Source organism: Oncorhynchus kisutch, unplaced genomic scaffold (genome assembly GCF_002021735.2).
Source record: "Oncorhynchus kisutch isolate 150728-3 unplaced genomic scaffold, Okis_V2 scaffold1802, whole genome shotgun sequence".
NCBI lineage: Eukaryota > Metazoa > Chordata > Actinopteri > Salmoniformes > Salmonidae > Oncorhynchus > Oncorhynchus kisutch.
This window is the reverse complement of record NW_022263747.1, coordinates 1-13,871: the sequence shown is the minus strand read 5'-3', so window position 1 is coordinate 13,871 and position 13,871 is coordinate 1. Positions and strand designations below refer to the sequence as shown.

The 13,871-nt window shown below is 45.3% G+C and overlaps 33 non-coding genes across 33 annotated transcripts; all 33 read right to left on the bottom strand.

Annotated features, from left to right (window-relative positions):
* Nucleotides 1–303: 303 nt before the first annotated feature.
* Nucleotides 304–374, bottom strand: trnag-gcc (transfer RNA glycine (anticodon GCC)). The gene has a single exon. It is a non-coding gene; the product is annotated as a tRNA-Gly (tRNA).
* A 120-nt stretch (nt 375–494) lies between these two features.
* trnad-guc (transfer RNA aspartic acid (anticodon GUC)) lies at nt 495–566 on the bottom strand. Its single transcript has one exon. It is a non-coding gene; the product is annotated as a tRNA-Asp (tRNA).
* Nucleotides 567–1,082: 516 nt separating this feature from the next.
* trnag-gcc (transfer RNA glycine (anticodon GCC)) lies at nt 1,083–1,153 on the bottom strand. Its single transcript has one exon. It is a non-coding gene; the product is annotated as a tRNA-Gly (tRNA).
* Nucleotides 1,154–1,273: 120 nt separating this feature from the next.
* Nucleotides 1,274–1,345, bottom strand: trnad-guc (transfer RNA aspartic acid (anticodon GUC)). The gene has a single exon. It is a non-coding gene; the product is annotated as a tRNA-Asp (tRNA).
* A 516-nt stretch (nt 1,346–1,861) lies between these two features.
* trnag-gcc (transfer RNA glycine (anticodon GCC)) lies at nt 1,862–1,932 on the bottom strand. Its single transcript has one exon. It is a non-coding gene; the product is annotated as a tRNA-Gly (tRNA).
* Nucleotides 1,933–2,052: 120 nt separating this feature from the next.
* Nucleotides 2,053–2,124, bottom strand: trnad-guc (transfer RNA aspartic acid (anticodon GUC)). Its single transcript has one exon. It is a non-coding gene; the product is annotated as a tRNA-Asp (tRNA).
* Nucleotides 2,125–2,640: 516 nt separating this feature from the next.
* On the bottom strand, nt 2,641–2,711 carry trnag-gcc (transfer RNA glycine (anticodon GCC)). The gene has a single exon. It is a non-coding gene; the product is annotated as a tRNA-Gly (tRNA).
* Nucleotides 2,712–2,831: 120 nt separating this feature from the next.
* Nucleotides 2,832–2,903, bottom strand: trnad-guc (transfer RNA aspartic acid (anticodon GUC)). The gene has a single exon. It is a non-coding gene; the product is annotated as a tRNA-Asp (tRNA).
* A 516-nt stretch (nt 2,904–3,419) lies between these two features.
* Nucleotides 3,420–3,490, bottom strand: trnag-gcc (transfer RNA glycine (anticodon GCC)). The gene has a single exon. It is a non-coding gene; the product is annotated as a tRNA-Gly (tRNA).
* A 120-nt stretch (nt 3,491–3,610) lies between these two features.
* On the bottom strand, nt 3,611–3,682 carry trnad-guc (transfer RNA aspartic acid (anticodon GUC)). Its single transcript has one exon. It is a non-coding gene; the product is annotated as a tRNA-Asp (tRNA).
* A 516-nt stretch (nt 3,683–4,198) lies between these two features.
* On the bottom strand, nt 4,199–4,269 carry trnag-gcc (transfer RNA glycine (anticodon GCC)). Its single transcript has one exon. It is a non-coding gene; the product is annotated as a tRNA-Gly (tRNA).
* Nucleotides 4,270–4,388: 119 nt separating this feature from the next.
* Nucleotides 4,389–4,460, bottom strand: trnad-guc (transfer RNA aspartic acid (anticodon GUC)). Its single transcript has one exon. It is a non-coding gene; the product is annotated as a tRNA-Asp (tRNA).
* A 516-nt stretch (nt 4,461–4,976) lies between these two features.
* Nucleotides 4,977–5,047, bottom strand: trnag-gcc (transfer RNA glycine (anticodon GCC)). The gene has a single exon. It is a non-coding gene; the product is annotated as a tRNA-Gly (tRNA).
* Nucleotides 5,048–5,167: 120 nt separating this feature from the next.
* On the bottom strand, nt 5,168–5,239 carry trnad-guc (transfer RNA aspartic acid (anticodon GUC)). The gene has a single exon. It is a non-coding gene; the product is annotated as a tRNA-Asp (tRNA).
* Nucleotides 5,240–5,755: 516 nt separating this feature from the next.
* trnag-gcc (transfer RNA glycine (anticodon GCC)) lies at nt 5,756–5,826 on the bottom strand. Its single transcript has one exon. It is a non-coding gene; the product is annotated as a tRNA-Gly (tRNA).
* A 119-nt stretch (nt 5,827–5,945) lies between these two features.
* Nucleotides 5,946–6,017, bottom strand: trnad-guc (transfer RNA aspartic acid (anticodon GUC)). The gene has a single exon. It is a non-coding gene; the product is annotated as a tRNA-Asp (tRNA).
* Nucleotides 6,018–6,533: 516 nt separating this feature from the next.
* On the bottom strand, nt 6,534–6,604 carry trnag-gcc (transfer RNA glycine (anticodon GCC)). Its single transcript has one exon. It is a non-coding gene; the product is annotated as a tRNA-Gly (tRNA).
* Nucleotides 6,605–6,724: 120 nt separating this feature from the next.
* On the bottom strand, nt 6,725–6,796 carry trnad-guc (transfer RNA aspartic acid (anticodon GUC)). Its single transcript has one exon. It is a non-coding gene; the product is annotated as a tRNA-Asp (tRNA).
* Nucleotides 6,797–7,312: 516 nt separating this feature from the next.
* Nucleotides 7,313–7,383, bottom strand: trnag-gcc (transfer RNA glycine (anticodon GCC)). Its single transcript has one exon. It is a non-coding gene; the product is annotated as a tRNA-Gly (tRNA).
* A 120-nt stretch (nt 7,384–7,503) lies between these two features.
* Nucleotides 7,504–7,575, bottom strand: trnad-guc (transfer RNA aspartic acid (anticodon GUC)). The gene has a single exon. It is a non-coding gene; the product is annotated as a tRNA-Asp (tRNA).
* Nucleotides 7,576–8,091: 516 nt separating this feature from the next.
* trnag-gcc (transfer RNA glycine (anticodon GCC)) lies at nt 8,092–8,162 on the bottom strand. Its single transcript has one exon. It is a non-coding gene; the product is annotated as a tRNA-Gly (tRNA).
* Nucleotides 8,163–8,282: 120 nt separating this feature from the next.
* trnad-guc (transfer RNA aspartic acid (anticodon GUC)) lies at nt 8,283–8,354 on the bottom strand. Its single transcript has one exon. It is a non-coding gene; the product is annotated as a tRNA-Asp (tRNA).
* Nucleotides 8,355–8,870: 516 nt separating this feature from the next.
* Nucleotides 8,871–8,941, bottom strand: trnag-gcc (transfer RNA glycine (anticodon GCC)). The gene has a single exon. It is a non-coding gene; the product is annotated as a tRNA-Gly (tRNA).
* A 120-nt stretch (nt 8,942–9,061) lies between these two features.
* On the bottom strand, nt 9,062–9,133 carry trnad-guc (transfer RNA aspartic acid (anticodon GUC)). The gene has a single exon. It is a non-coding gene; the product is annotated as a tRNA-Asp (tRNA).
* A 516-nt stretch (nt 9,134–9,649) lies between these two features.
* trnag-gcc (transfer RNA glycine (anticodon GCC)) lies at nt 9,650–9,720 on the bottom strand. Its single transcript has one exon. It is a non-coding gene; the product is annotated as a tRNA-Gly (tRNA).
* Nucleotides 9,721–9,839: 119 nt separating this feature from the next.
* Nucleotides 9,840–9,911, bottom strand: trnad-guc (transfer RNA aspartic acid (anticodon GUC)). The gene has a single exon. It is a non-coding gene; the product is annotated as a tRNA-Asp (tRNA).
* A 516-nt stretch (nt 9,912–10,427) lies between these two features.
* trnag-gcc (transfer RNA glycine (anticodon GCC)) lies at nt 10,428–10,498 on the bottom strand. The gene has a single exon. It is a non-coding gene; the product is annotated as a tRNA-Gly (tRNA).
* A 120-nt stretch (nt 10,499–10,618) lies between these two features.
* Nucleotides 10,619–10,690, bottom strand: trnad-guc (transfer RNA aspartic acid (anticodon GUC)). The gene has a single exon. It is a non-coding gene; the product is annotated as a tRNA-Asp (tRNA).
* A 515-nt stretch (nt 10,691–11,205) lies between these two features.
* trnag-gcc (transfer RNA glycine (anticodon GCC)) lies at nt 11,206–11,276 on the bottom strand. The gene has a single exon. It is a non-coding gene; the product is annotated as a tRNA-Gly (tRNA).
* Nucleotides 11,277–11,395: 119 nt separating this feature from the next.
* Nucleotides 11,396–11,467, bottom strand: trnad-guc (transfer RNA aspartic acid (anticodon GUC)). The gene has a single exon. It is a non-coding gene; the product is annotated as a tRNA-Asp (tRNA).
* Nucleotides 11,468–12,171: 704 nt separating this feature from the next.
* Nucleotides 12,172–12,245, bottom strand: trnad-guc (transfer RNA aspartic acid (anticodon GUC)). The gene has a single exon. It is a non-coding gene; the product is annotated as a tRNA-Asp (tRNA).
* Nucleotides 12,246–12,763: 518 nt separating this feature from the next.
* Nucleotides 12,764–12,834, bottom strand: trnag-gcc (transfer RNA glycine (anticodon GCC)). Its single transcript has one exon. It is a non-coding gene; the product is annotated as a tRNA-Gly (tRNA).
* A 708-nt stretch (nt 12,835–13,542) lies between these two features.
* On the bottom strand, nt 13,543–13,612 carry trnag-gcc (transfer RNA glycine (anticodon GCC)). The gene has a single exon. It is a non-coding gene; the product is annotated as a tRNA-Gly (tRNA).
* Between the last annotated feature and the right edge of the window lie 259 nt (nt 13,613–13,871).

The window sequence follows — 13,871 nt, the reverse complement described above, 5'->3', positions numbered from 1 at the left end:
GTTAGAAGGTGAGGCGTTTGTGGGAAATCCCAGGACATTGTCACAAATCCCAACCTCAAGACTGTTGTCAATGACAAGTTGGTTACTCTTTTCCACCTCACACACTGGAAATCTGCAATGGATTCACCAAAGTCTACTGAGAATGAGTAAATGTCCAAACTGTAAATGAAAGCAAAGTCGTATTTTTCAAGAGTCAGTTGAGAATTCGCCCAAGACCAGAGATTTCTGTTGGCCTGGCAATCTAACACAGATTTCCTCCTCAGGGGTTTGCATACTTGTCAAAATTACATGTTCAAAACTTCTTGCATTGGCCGGGAATCGAACCCGGGCCTCCCGCGTGGCAGGCGAGAATTCTACCACTGAACAACCAATGCCTTGGAAGGGTGAGTTAACCCCAAAGGCTGGAAATCGTATCATAAAGCTTTTTTTCCAAGAATATTTTCCACTTGTGGGCTCAGCTACATTGTTCACCCTAAAAAAAAAAGCAGTCCTTTCTCCCCGTCGGGGAATTGAACCCCGGTCTCCCGCGTGACAGGCGGGGATACTCACCACTATACTAACGAGGAGCAGGTGGGTCATACCTTTGAAAAAACGTGGAGCATTGGTACTAACCCTAAGTTTGGCGTGTTGGGCTTAAACACTTCTAACATAAATATCTGTAGAGACTGAATGGTTGGAGCTAGGAACTACTACGACCCCTCTATGGAAAGCTGAGACTCTCACAGACACGTACATGTAATCGATTTTGCTCTATACCGCTCACAGGCCACACAATACTAGTTAGAAGGTGAGGCGTTTGTGGGAAATCCCAGGACATTGTCACAAATCCCAACCTCAAGACTGTTGTCAATGACAAGTTGGTTACTCTTTTCCACCTCACACACTGGAAATCTGCAATGGATTCACCAAAGTCTACTGAGAATGAGTAAATGTCCAAACTGTAAATGAAAGCAAAGTCGTATTTTTCAAGAGTCAGTTGAGAATTCGCCCAAGACCAGAGATTTCTGTTGGCCTGGCAATCTAACACAGATTTCCTCCTCAGGGGTTTGCATACTTGTCAAAATTACATGTTCAAAACTTCTTGCATTGGCCGGGAATCGAACCCGGGCCTCCCGCGTGGCAGGCGAGAATTCTACCACTGAACAACCAATGCCTTGGAAGGGTGAGTTAACCCCAAAGGCTGGAAATCGTATCATAAAGCTTTTTTTCCAAGAATATTTTCCACTTGTGGGCTCAGCTACATTGTTCACCCTAAAAAAAAAAGCAGTCCTTTCTCCCCGTCGGGGAATTGAACCCCGGTCTCCCGCGTGACAGGCGGGGATACTCACCACTATACTAACGAGGAGCAGGTGGGTCATACCTTTGAAAAAACGTGGAGCATTGGTACTAACCCTAAGTTTGGCGTGTTGGGCTTAAACACTTCTAACATAAATATCTGTAGAGACTGAATGGTTGGAGCTAGGAACTACTACGACCCCTCTATGGAAAGCTGAGACTCTCACAGACACGTACATGTAATCGATTTTGCTCTATACCGCTCACAGGCCACACAATACTAGTTAGAAGGTGAGGCGTTTGTGGGAAATCCCAGGACATTGTCACAAATCCCAACCTCAAGACTGTTGTCAATGACAAGTTGGTTACTCTTTTCCACCTCACACACTGGAAATCTGCAATGGATTCACCAAAGTCTACTGAGAATGAGTAAATGTCCAAACTGTAAATGAAAGCAAAGTCGTATTTTTCAAGAGTCAGTTGAGAATTCGCCCAAGACCAGAGATTTCTGTTGGCCTGGCAATCTAACACAGATTTCCTCCTCAGGGGTTTGCATACTTGTCAAAATTACATGTTCAAAACTTCTTGCATTGGCCGGGAATCGAACCCGGGCCTCCCGCGTGGCAGGCGAGAATTCTACCACTGAACAACCAATGCCTTGGAAGGGTGAGTTAACCCCAAAGGCTGGAAATCGTATCATAAAGCTTTTTTTCCAAGAATATTTTCCACTTGTGGGCTCAGCTACATTGTTCACCCTAAAAAAAAAAGCAGTCCTTTCTCCCCGTCGGGGAATTGAACCCCGGTCTCCCGCGTGACAGGCGGGGATACTCACCACTATACTAACGAGGAGCAGGTGGGTCATACCTTTGAAAAAACGTGGAGCATTGGTACTAACCCTAAGTTTGGCGTGTTGGGCTTAAACACTTCTAACATAAATATCTGTAGAGACTGAATGGTTGGAGCTAGGAACTACTACGACCCCTCTATGGAAAGCTGAGACTCTCACAGACACGTACATGTAATCGATTTTGCTCTATACCGCTCACAGGCCACACAATACTAGTTAGAAGGTGAGGCGTTTGTGGGAAATCCCAGGACATTGTCACAAATCCCAACCTCAAGACTGTTGTCAATGACAAGTTGGTTACTCTTTTCCACCTCACACACTGGAAATCTGCAATGGATTCACCAAAGTCTACTGAGAATGAGTAAATGTCCAAACTGTAAATGAAAGCAAAGTCGTATTTTTCAAGAGTCAGTTGAGAATTCGCCCAAGACCAGAGATTTCTGTTGGCCTGGCAATCTAACACAGATTTCCTCCTCAGGGGTTTGCATACTTGTCAAAATTACATGTTCAAAACTTCTTGCATTGGCCGGGAATCGAACCCGGGCCTCCCGCGTGGCAGGCGAGAATTCTACCACTGAACAACCAATGCCTTGGAAGGGTGAGTTAACCCCAAAGGCTGGAAATCGTATCATAAAGCTTTTTTTCCAAGAATATTTTCCACTTGTGGGCTCAGCTACATTGTTCACCCTAAAAAAAAAAGCAGTCCTTTCTCCCCGTCGGGGAATTGAACCCCGGTCTCCCGCGTGACAGGCGGGGATACTCACCACTATACTAACGAGGAGCAGGTGGGTCATACCTTTGAAAAAACGTGGAGCATTGGTACTAACCCTAAGTTTGGCGTGTTGGGCTTAAACACTTCTAACATAAATATCTGTAGAGACTGAATGGTTGGAGCTAGGAACTACTACGACCCCTCTATGGAAAGCTGAGACTCTCACAGACACGTACATGTAATCGATTTTGCTCTATACCGCTCACAGGCCACACAATACTAGTTAGAAGGTGAGGCGTTTGTGGGAAATCCCAGGACATTGTCACAAATCCCAACCTCAAGACTGTTGTCAATGACAAGTTGGTTACTCTTTTCCACCTCACACACTGGAAATCTGCAATGGATTCACCAAAGTCTACTGAGAATGAGTAAATGTCCAAACTGTAAATGAAAGCAAAGTCGTATTTTTCAAGAGTCAGTTGAGAATTCGCCCAAGACCAGAGATTTCTGTTGGCCTGGCAATCTAACACAGATTTCCTCCTCAGGGGTTTGCATACTTGTCAAAATTACATGTTCAAAACTTCTTGCATTGGCCGGGAATCGAACCCGGGCCTCCCGCGTGGCAGGCGAGAATTCTACCACTGAACAACCAATGCCTTGGAAGGGTGAGTTAACCCCAAAGGCTGGAAATCGTATCATAAAGCTTTTTTTCCAAGAATATTTTCCACTTGTGGGCTCAGCTACATTGTTCACCCTAAAAAAAAAAGCAGTCCTTTCTCCCCGTCGGGGAATTGAACCCCGGTCTCCCGCGTGACAGGCGGGGATACTCACCACTATACTAACGAGGAGCAGGTGGGTCATACCTTTGAAAAAACGTGGAGCATTGGTACTAACCCTAAGTTTGGCGTGTTGGGCTTAAACACTTCTAACATAAATATCTGTAGAGACTGAATGGTTGGAGCTAGGAACTACTACGACCCCTCTATGGAAAGCTGAGACTCTCACAGACACGTACATGTAATCGATTTTGCTCTATACCGCTCACAGGCCACACAATACTAGTTAGAAGGTGAGGCGTTTGTGGGAAATCCCAGGACATTGTCACAAATCCCAACCTCAAGACTGTTGTCAATGACAAGTTGGTTACTCTTTTCCACCTCACACACTGGAAATCTGCAATGGATTCACCAAAGTCTACTGAGAATGAGTAAATGTCCAAACTGTAAATGAAAGCAAAGTCGTATTTTTCAAGAGTCAGTTGAGAATTCGCCCAAGACCAGAGATTTCTGTTGGCCTGGCAATCTAACACAGATTTCCTCCTCAGGGGTTTGCATACTTGTCAAAATTACATGTTCAAAACTTCTTGCATTGGCCGGGAATCGAACCCGGGCCTCCCGCGTGGCAGGCGAGAATTCTACCACTGAACAACCAATGCCTTGGAAGGGTGAGTTAACCCCAAAGGCTGGAAATCGTATCATAAAGCTTTTTTTCCAAGAATATTTTCCACTTGTGGGCTCAGCTACATTGTTCACCCTAAAAAAAAAGCAGTCCTTTCTCCCCGTCGGGGAATTGAACCCCGGTCTCCCGCGTGACAGGCGGGGATACTCACCACTATACTAACGAGGAGCAGGTGGGTCATACCTTTGAAAAAACGTGGAGCATTGGTACTAACCCTAAGTTTGGCGTGTTGGGCTTAAACACTTCTAACATAAATATCTGTAGAGACTGAATGGTTGGAGCTAGGAACTACTACGACCCCTCTATGGAAAGCTGAGACTCTCACAGACACGTACATGTAATCGATTTTGCTCTATACCGCTCACAGGCCACACAATACTAGTTAGAAGGTGAGGCGTTTGTGGGAAATCCCAGGACATTGTCACAAATCCCAACCTCAAGACTGTTGTCAATGACAAGTTGGTTACTCTTTTCCACCTCACACACTGGAAATCTGCAATGGATTCACCAAAGTCTACTGAGAATGAGTAAATGTCCAAACTGTAAATGAAAGCAAAGTCGTATTTTTCAAGAGTCAGTTGAGAATTCGCCCAAGACCAGAGATTTCTGTTGGCCTGGCAATCTAACACAGATTTCCTCCTCAGGGGTTTGCATACTTGTCAAAATTACATGTTCAAAACTTCTTGCATTGGCCGGGAATCGAACCCGGGCCTCCCGCGTGGCAGGCGAGAATTCTACCACTGAACAACCAATGCCTTGGAAGGGTGAGTTAACCCCAAAGGCTGGAAATCGTATCATAAAGCTTTTTTTCCAAGAATATTTTCCACTTGTGGGCTCAGCTACATTGTTCACCCTAAAAAAAAAAGCAGTCCTTTCTCCCCGTCGGGGAATTGAACCCCGGTCTCCCGCGTGACAGGCGGGGATACTCACCACTATACTAACGAGGAGCAGGTGGGTCATACCTTTGAAAAAACGTGGAGCATTGGTACTAACCCTAAGTTTGGCGTGTTGGGCTTAAACACTTCTAACATAAATATCTGTAGAGACTGAATGGTTGGAGCTAGGAACTACTACGACCCCTCTATGGAAAGCTGAGACTCTCACAGACACGTACATGTAATCGATTTTGCTCTATACCGCTCACAGGCCACACAATACTAGTTAGAAGGTGAGGCGTTTGTGGGAAATCCCAGGACATTGTCACAAATCCCAACCTCAAGACTGTTGTCAATGACAAGTTGGTTACTCTTTTCCACCTCACACACTGGAAATCTGCAATGGATTCACCAAAGTCTACTGAGAATGAGTAAATGTCCAAACTGTAAATGAAAGCAAAGTCGTATTTTTCAAGAGTCAGTTGAGAATTCGCCCAAGACCAGAGATTTCTGTTGGCCTGGCAATCTAACACAGATTTCCTCCTCAGGGGTTTGCATACTTGTCAAAATTACATGTTCAAAACTTCTTGCATTGGCCGGGAATCGAACCCGGGCCTCCCGCGTGGCAGGCGAGAATTCTACCACTGAACAACCAATGCCTTGGAAGGGTGAGTTAACCCCAAAGGCTGGAAATCGTATCATAAAGCTTTTTTTCCAAGAATATTTTCCACTTGTGGGCTCAGCTACATTGTTCACCCTAAAAAAAAAGCAGTCCTTTCTCCCCGTCGGGGAATTGAACCCCGGTCTCCCGCGTGACAGGCGGGGATACTCACCACTATACTAACGAGGAGCAGGTGGGTCATACCTTTGAAAAAACGTGGAGCATTGGTACTAACCCTAAGTTTGGCGTGTTGGGCTTAAACACTTCTAACATAAATATCTGTAGAGACTGAATGGTTGGAGCTAGGAACTACTACGACCCCTCTATGGAAAGCTGAGACTCTCACAGACACGTACATGTAATCGATTTTGCTCTATACCGCTCACAGGCCACACAATACTAGTTAGAAGGTGAGGCGTTTGTGGGAAATCCCAGGACATTGTCACAAATCCCAACCTCAAGACTGTTGTCAATGACAAGTTGGTTACTCTTTTCCACCTCACACACTGGAAATCTGCAATGGATTCACCAAAGTCTACTGAGAATGAGTAAATGTCCAAACTGTAAATGAAAGCAAAGTCGTATTTTTCAAGAGTCAGTTGAGAATTCGCCCAAGACCAGAGATTTCTGTTGGCCTGGCAATCTAACACAGATTTCCTCCTCAGGGGTTTGCATACTTGTCAAAATTACATGTTCAAAACTTCTTGCATTGGCCGGGAATCGAACCCGGGCCTCCCGCGTGGCAGGCGAGAATTCTACCACTGAACAACCAATGCCTTGGAAGGGTGAGTTAACCCCAAAGGCTGGAAATCGTATCATAAAGCTTTTTTTCCAAGAATATTTTCCACTTGTGGGCTCAGCTACATTGTTCACCCTAAAAAAAAAAGCAGTCCTTTCTCCCCGTCGGGGAATTGAACCCCGGTCTCCCGCGTGACAGGCGGGGATACTCACCACTATACTAACGAGGAGCAGGTGGGTCATACCTTTGAAAAAACGTGGAGCATTGGTACTAACCCTAAGTTTGGCGTGTTGGGCTTAAACACTTCTAACATAAATATCTGTAGAGACTGAATGGTTGGAGCTAGGAACTACTACGACCCCTCTATGGAAAGCTGAGACTCTCACAGACACGTACATGTAATCGATTTTGCTCTATACCGCTCACAGGCCACACAATACTAGTTAGAAGGTGAGGCGTTTGTGGGAAATCCCAGGACATTGTCACAAATCCCAACCTCAAGACTGTTGTCAATGACAAGTTGGTTACTCTTTTCCACCTCACACACTGGAAATCTGCAATGGATTCACCAAAGTCTACTGAGAATGAGTAAATGTCCAAACTGTAAATGAAAGCAAAGTCGTATTTTTCAAGAGTCAGTTGAGAATTCGCCCAAGACCAGAGATTTCTGTTGGCCTGGCAATCTAACACAGATTTCCTCCTCAGGGGTTTGCATACTTGTCAAAATTACATGTTCAAAACTTCTTGCATTGGCCGGGAATCGAACCCGGGCCTCCCGCGTGGCAGGCGAGAATTCTACCACTGAACAACCAATGCCTTGGAAGGGTGAGTTAACCCCAAAGGCTGGAAATCGTATCATAAAGCTTTTTTTCCAAGAATATTTTCCACTTGTGGGCTCAGCTACATTGTTCACCCTAAAAAAAAAAGCAGTCCTTTCTCCCCGTCGGGGAATTGAACCCCGGTCTCCCGCGTGACAGGCGGGGATACTCACCACTATACTAACGAGGAGCAGGTGGGTCATACCTTTGAAAAAACGTGGAGCATTGGTACTAACCCTAAGTTTGGCGTGTTGGGCTTAAACACTTCTAACATAAATATCTGTAGAGACTGAATGGTTGGAGCTAGGAACTACTACGACCCCTCTATGGAAAGCTGAGACTCTCACAGACACGTACATGTAATCGATTTTGCTCTATACCGCTCACAGGCCACACAATACTAGTTAGAAGGTGAGGCGTTTGTGGGAAATCCCAGGACATTGTCACAAATCCCAACCTCAAGACTGTTGTCAATGACAAGTTGGTTACTCTTTTCCACCTCACACACTGGAAATCTGCAATGGATTCACCAAAGTCTACTGAGAATGAGTAAATGTCCAAACTGTAAATGAAAGCAAAGTCGTATTTTTCAAGAGTCAGTTGAGAATTCGCCCAAGACCAGAGATTTCTGTTGGCCTGGCAATCTAACACAGATTTCCTCCTCAGGGGTTTGCATACTTGTCAAAATTACATGTTCAAAACTTCTTGCATTGGCCGGGAATCGAACCCGGGCCTCCCGCGTGGCAGGCGAGAATTCTACCACTGAACAACCAATGCCTTGGAAGGGTGAGTTAACCCCAAAGGCTGGAAATCGTATCATAAAGCTTTTTTTCCAAGAATATTTTCCACTTGTGGGCTCAGCTACATTGTTCACCCTAAAAAAAAAAGCAGTCCTTTCTCCCCGTCGGGGAATTGAACCCCGGTCTCCCGCGTGACAGGCGGGGATACTCACCACTATACTAACGAGGAGCAGGTGGGTCATACCTTTGAAAAAACGTGGAGCATTGGTACTAACCCTAAGTTTGGCGTGTTGGGCTTAAACACTTCTAACATAAATATCTGTAGAGACTGAATGGTTGGAGCTAGGAACTACTACGACCCCTCTATGGAAAGCTGAGACTCTCACAGACACGTACATGTAATCGATTTTGCTCTATACCGCTCACAGGCCACACAATACTAGTTAGAAGGTGAGGCGTTTGTGGGAAATCCCAGGACATTGTCACAAATCCCAACCTCAAGACTGTTGTCAATGACAAGTTGGTTACTCTTTTCCACCTCACACACTGGAAATCTGCAATGGATTCACCAAAGTCTACTGAGAATGAGTAAATGTCCAAACTGTAAATGAAAGCAAAGTCGTATTTTTCAAGAGTCAGTTGAGAATTCGCCCAAGACCAGAGATTTCTGTTGGCCTGGCAATCTAACACAGATTTCCTCCTCAGGGGTTTGCATACTTGTCAAAATTACATGTTCAAAACTTCTTGCATTGGCCGGGAATCGAACCCGGGCCTCCCGCGTGGCAGGCGAGAATTCTACCACTGAACAACCAATGCCTTGGAAGGGTGAGTTAACCCCAAAGGCTGGAAATCGTATCATAAAGCTTTTTTTCCAAGAATATTTTCCACTTGTGGGCTCAGCTACATTGTTCACCCTAAAAAAAAAAGCAGTCCTTTCTCCCCGTCGGGGAATTGAACCCCGGTCTCCCGCGTGACAGGCGGGGATACTCACCACTATACTAACGAGGAGCAGGTGGGTCATACCTTTGAAAAAACGTGGAGCATTGGTACTAACCCTAAGTTTGGCGTGTTGGGCTTAAACACTTCTAACATAAATATCTGTAGAGACTGAATGGTTGGAGCTAGGAACTACTACGACCCCTCTATGGAAAGCTGAGACTCTCACAGACACGTACATGTAATCGATTTTGCTCTATACCGCTCACAGGCCACACAATACTAGTTAGAAGGTGAGGCGTTTGTGGGAAATCCCAGGACATTGTCACAAATCCCAACCTCAAGACTGTTGTCAATGACAAGTTGGTTACTCTTTTCCACCTCACACACTGGAAATCTGCAATGGATTCACCAAAGTCTACTGAGAATGAGTAAATGTCCAAACTGTAAATGAAAGCAAAGTCGTATTTTTCAAGAGTCAGTTGAGAATTCGCCCAAGACCAGAGATTTCTGTTGGCCTGGCAATCTAACACAGATTTCCTCCTCAGGGGTTTGCATACTTGTCAAAATTACATGTTCAAAACTTCTTGCATTGGCCGGGAATCGAACCCGGGCCTCCCGCGTGGCAGGCGAGAATTCTACCACTGAACAACCAATGCCTTGGAAGGGTGAGTTAACCCCAAAGGCTGGAAATCGTATCATAAAGCTTTTTTTCCAAGAATATTTTCCACTTGTGGGCTCAGCTACATTGTTCACCCTAAAAAAAAAGCAGTCCTTTCTCCCCGTCGGGGAATTGAACCCCGGTCTCCCGCGTGACAGGCGGGGATACTCACCACTATACTAACGAGGAGCAGGTGGGTCATACCTTTGAAAAAACGTGGAGCATTGGTACTAACCCTAAGTTTGGCGTGTTGGGCTTAAACACTTCTAACATAAATATCTGTAGAGACTGAATGGTTGGAGCTAGGAACTACTACGACCCCTCTATGGAAAGCTGAGACTCTCACAGACACGTACATGTAATCGATTTTGCTCTATACCGCTCACAGGCCACACAATACTAGTTAGAAGGTGAGGCGTTTGTGGGAAATCCCAGGACATTGTCACAAATCCCAACCTCAAGACTGTTGTCAATGACAAGTTGGTTACTCTTTTCCACCTCACACACTGGAAATCTGCAATGGATTCACCAAAGTCTACTGAGAATGAGTAAATGTCCAAACTGTAAATGAAAGCAAAGTCGTATTTTTCAAGAGTCAGTTGAGAATTCGCCCAAGACCAGAGATTTCTGTTGGCCTGGCAATCTAACACAGATTTCCTCCTCAGGGGTTTGCATACTTGTCAAAATTACATGTTCAAAACTTCTTGCATTGGCCGGGAATCGAACCCGGGCCTCCCGCGTGGCAGGCGAGAATTCTACCACTGAACAACCAATGCCTTGGAAGGGTGAGTTAACCCCAAAGGCTGGAAATCGTATCATAAAGCTTTTTTTCCAAGAATATTTTCCACTTGTGGGCTCAGCTACATTGTTCACCCTAAAAAAAAAAGCAGTCCTTTCTCCCCGTCGGGGAATTGAACCCCGGTCTCCCGCGTGACAGGCGGGGATACTCACCACTATACTAACGAGGAGCAGGTGGGTCATACCTTTGAAAAAACGTGGAGCATTGGTACTAACCCTAAGTTTGGCGTGTTGGGCTTAAACACTTCTAACATAAATATCTGTAGAGACTGAATGGTTGGAGCTAGGAACTACTACGACCCCTCTATGGAAAGCTGAGACTCTCACAGACACGTACATGTAATCGATTTTGCTCTATACCGCTCACAGGCCACACAATACTAGTTAGAAGGTGAGGCGTTTGTGGGAAATCCCAGGACATTGTCACAAATCCCAACCTCAAGACTGTTGTCAATGACAAGTTGGTTACTCTTTTCCACCTCACACACTGGAAATCTGCAATGGATTCACCAAAGTCTACTGAGAATGAGTAAATGTCCAAACTGTAAATGAAAGCAAAGTCGTATTTTTCAAGAGTCAGTTGAGAATTCGCCCAAGACCAGAGATTTCTGTTGGCCTGGCAATCTAACACAGATTTCCTCCTCAGGGGTTTGCATACTTGTCAAATTACATGTTCAAAACTTCTTGCATTGGCCGGGAATCGAACCCGGGCCTCCCGCGTGGCAGGCGAGAATTCTACCACTGAACAACCAATGCCTTGGAAGGGTGAGTTAACCCCAAAGGCTGGAAATCGTATCATAAAGCTTTTTTTCAAGAATATTTTCCACTTGTGGGCTCAGCTACATTGTTCACCCTAAAAAAAAAAGCAGTCCTTTCTCCCCGTCGGGGAATTGAACCCCGGTCTCCCGCGTGACAGGCGGGGATACTCACCACTATACTAACGAGGAGCAGGTGGGTCATACCTTTGAAAAAACGTGGAGCATTGGTACTAACCCTAAGTTTGGCGTGTTGGGCTTAAACACTTCTAACATAAATATCTGTAGAGACTGAATGGTTGGAGCTAGGAACTACTACGACCCCTCTATGGAAAGCTGAGACTCTCACAGACACGTACATGTAATCGATTTTGCTCTATACCGCTCACAGGCCACACAATACTAGTTAGAAGGTGAGGCGTTTGTGGGAAATCCCAGGACATTGTCACAAATCCCAACCTCAAGACTGTTGTCAATGACAAGTTGGTTACTCTTTTCCACCTCACACACTGGAAATCTGCAATGGATTCACCAAAGTCTACTGAGAATGAGTAAATGTCCAAACTGTAAATGAAAGCAAAGTCGTATTTTTCAAGAGTCAGTTGAGAATTCGCCCAAGACCAGAGATTTCTGTTGGCCTGGCAATCTAACACAGATTTCCTCCTCAGGGGTTTGCATACTTGTCAAAATTACATGTTCAAAACTTCTTGCATTGGCCGGGAATCGAACCGGGCCTCCCGCGTGGCAGGCGAGAATTCTACCATGAACAACCAATGCCTTGGAAGGGTGAGTTAACCCCAAAGGCTGGAAATCGTATCATAAAGCTTTTTTTCCAAGAATATTTTCCACTTGTGGGCTCAAGCTACATTGTTCACCCTAAAAAAAAGCAAGTCCTTCTCCCCGTCGGGGAATTGAACCCCGGTCTCCCGCGTGACAGGCGGGGGATACTACACCACTATACTAACGAGGAGCAGGTGGGTCATACCTTTTGAAAAAAGCGTGGAGCATTGGTTACTAACCCTAAGTTGGCGTGTTGGGCTTAAAACTTCTAACATAAATATCTGTAGAGACTGAATGGTTGGAGCTAGGAACTACTACGACCCCTCTATGGAAAGCTGAGACTCTCACAGACACGTACATGTAATCGATTTTGCTCTATACCGCTCACAGGCCACACAATACTAGTTAGAAGGTGAGGCGTTTGTGGGAAATCCCAGGACATTGTCACAAATCCCAACCTCAAGACTGTTGTCAATGACAAGTTGGTTACTCTTTTCCACCTCACACACTGGAAATCTGCAATGGATTCACCAACGTCTACTGAGAATGAGTAAATGTCCAAACTGTAAATGAAAGCAAAGTCGTATTTTTTCAAGAGTCAGTTGAGAATTCGCCCAAGACCAGAGATTTCTGTTGGCCTGGCAATCTAACACAGATTTCCTCCTCAGGGGTTTGCATACTTGTCAAAATTACATGTTCAAAACTTCTTGCATTGGCCGGGAATCGAACCCGGGCCTCCCGCGTGGCAGGCGAGAATTCTACCACTGAACAACCAATGCCTTGGAAGGGTGAGTTAACCCCAAAGGCTGGAAATCGTATCTAAAGCTTTTTTTCCAAGAATATTTTCCCACTTGTGGGCTCAGCTACATTGTTCACCCTAAAAAAAAAGCAGTCCTTTCTCCCCGTCGGGGAATTGAACCCCGGTCTCCCGCGTGACAGGCGGGGATAGCTCACCACTATAACTAACGATGGAGCAGGTGGGTCATACTTTGAAAAAACGTGGAGCATTGGTACTAACCCTAAGTTTGGCGTGTTGGGCTTAAACACTTCTAACATAAATATCTGTAGAGACTGAATGGTTGGAGCTAGGAACTACTACGACCCCTCTATGGAAAGCTGAGACTCTCACAGACACGTACATGTAATCGATTTTGCTCTATACCGCTCACAGGCCACACAATACTAGTTAGAAGGTGAGGCGTTTGTGGGAAATCCCAGGACATTGTCACAAATCCCAACCTCAAGACTGTTGTCAATGACAAGTTGGTTACTCTTTTCCACCTCACACACTGGAAATCTGCAATGGATTCACCAAAGTCTATGAGAATGAGTAAATGTCAAACTGTAAATGAAAGCAAAGTCGGTATTTTTCAAGAGTCAGTTGAGAATTCGCCCAAGACCAGAGATTTCTGTTGGCCTGGCAATCTAACACAGATTTCCTCCTCAGGGGTTTGCATACTTGTCAAAATTACATGTTCAAAACTTCTTGCATTGGCCGGGAATCGAACCGGGCCTCCCGCGTGGCAGGCGAGAATTCTACCACTGAACAACCAATGCCTTGGAAGGGTGAGTTAACCCCAAAGGCTGGAAATCGTATCATAAAGCTTTTTTTCCAAGAATATTTCCACTTGTGGGCTCAGCTACATTGTTCACCTAAAAAAAAAAGCAGTCCTTTCTCCCCGTCGGGGAATTGAACCCCGGTCTCCCGCGTGACAGGCGGGGATACTCAACACTATATACTAACGAGGAGCAGGTGGGTCATACTTTTGAAAAAACGTGGAGCATTGCGTACTAACCCTAAGTTTGGAGTGTTGGG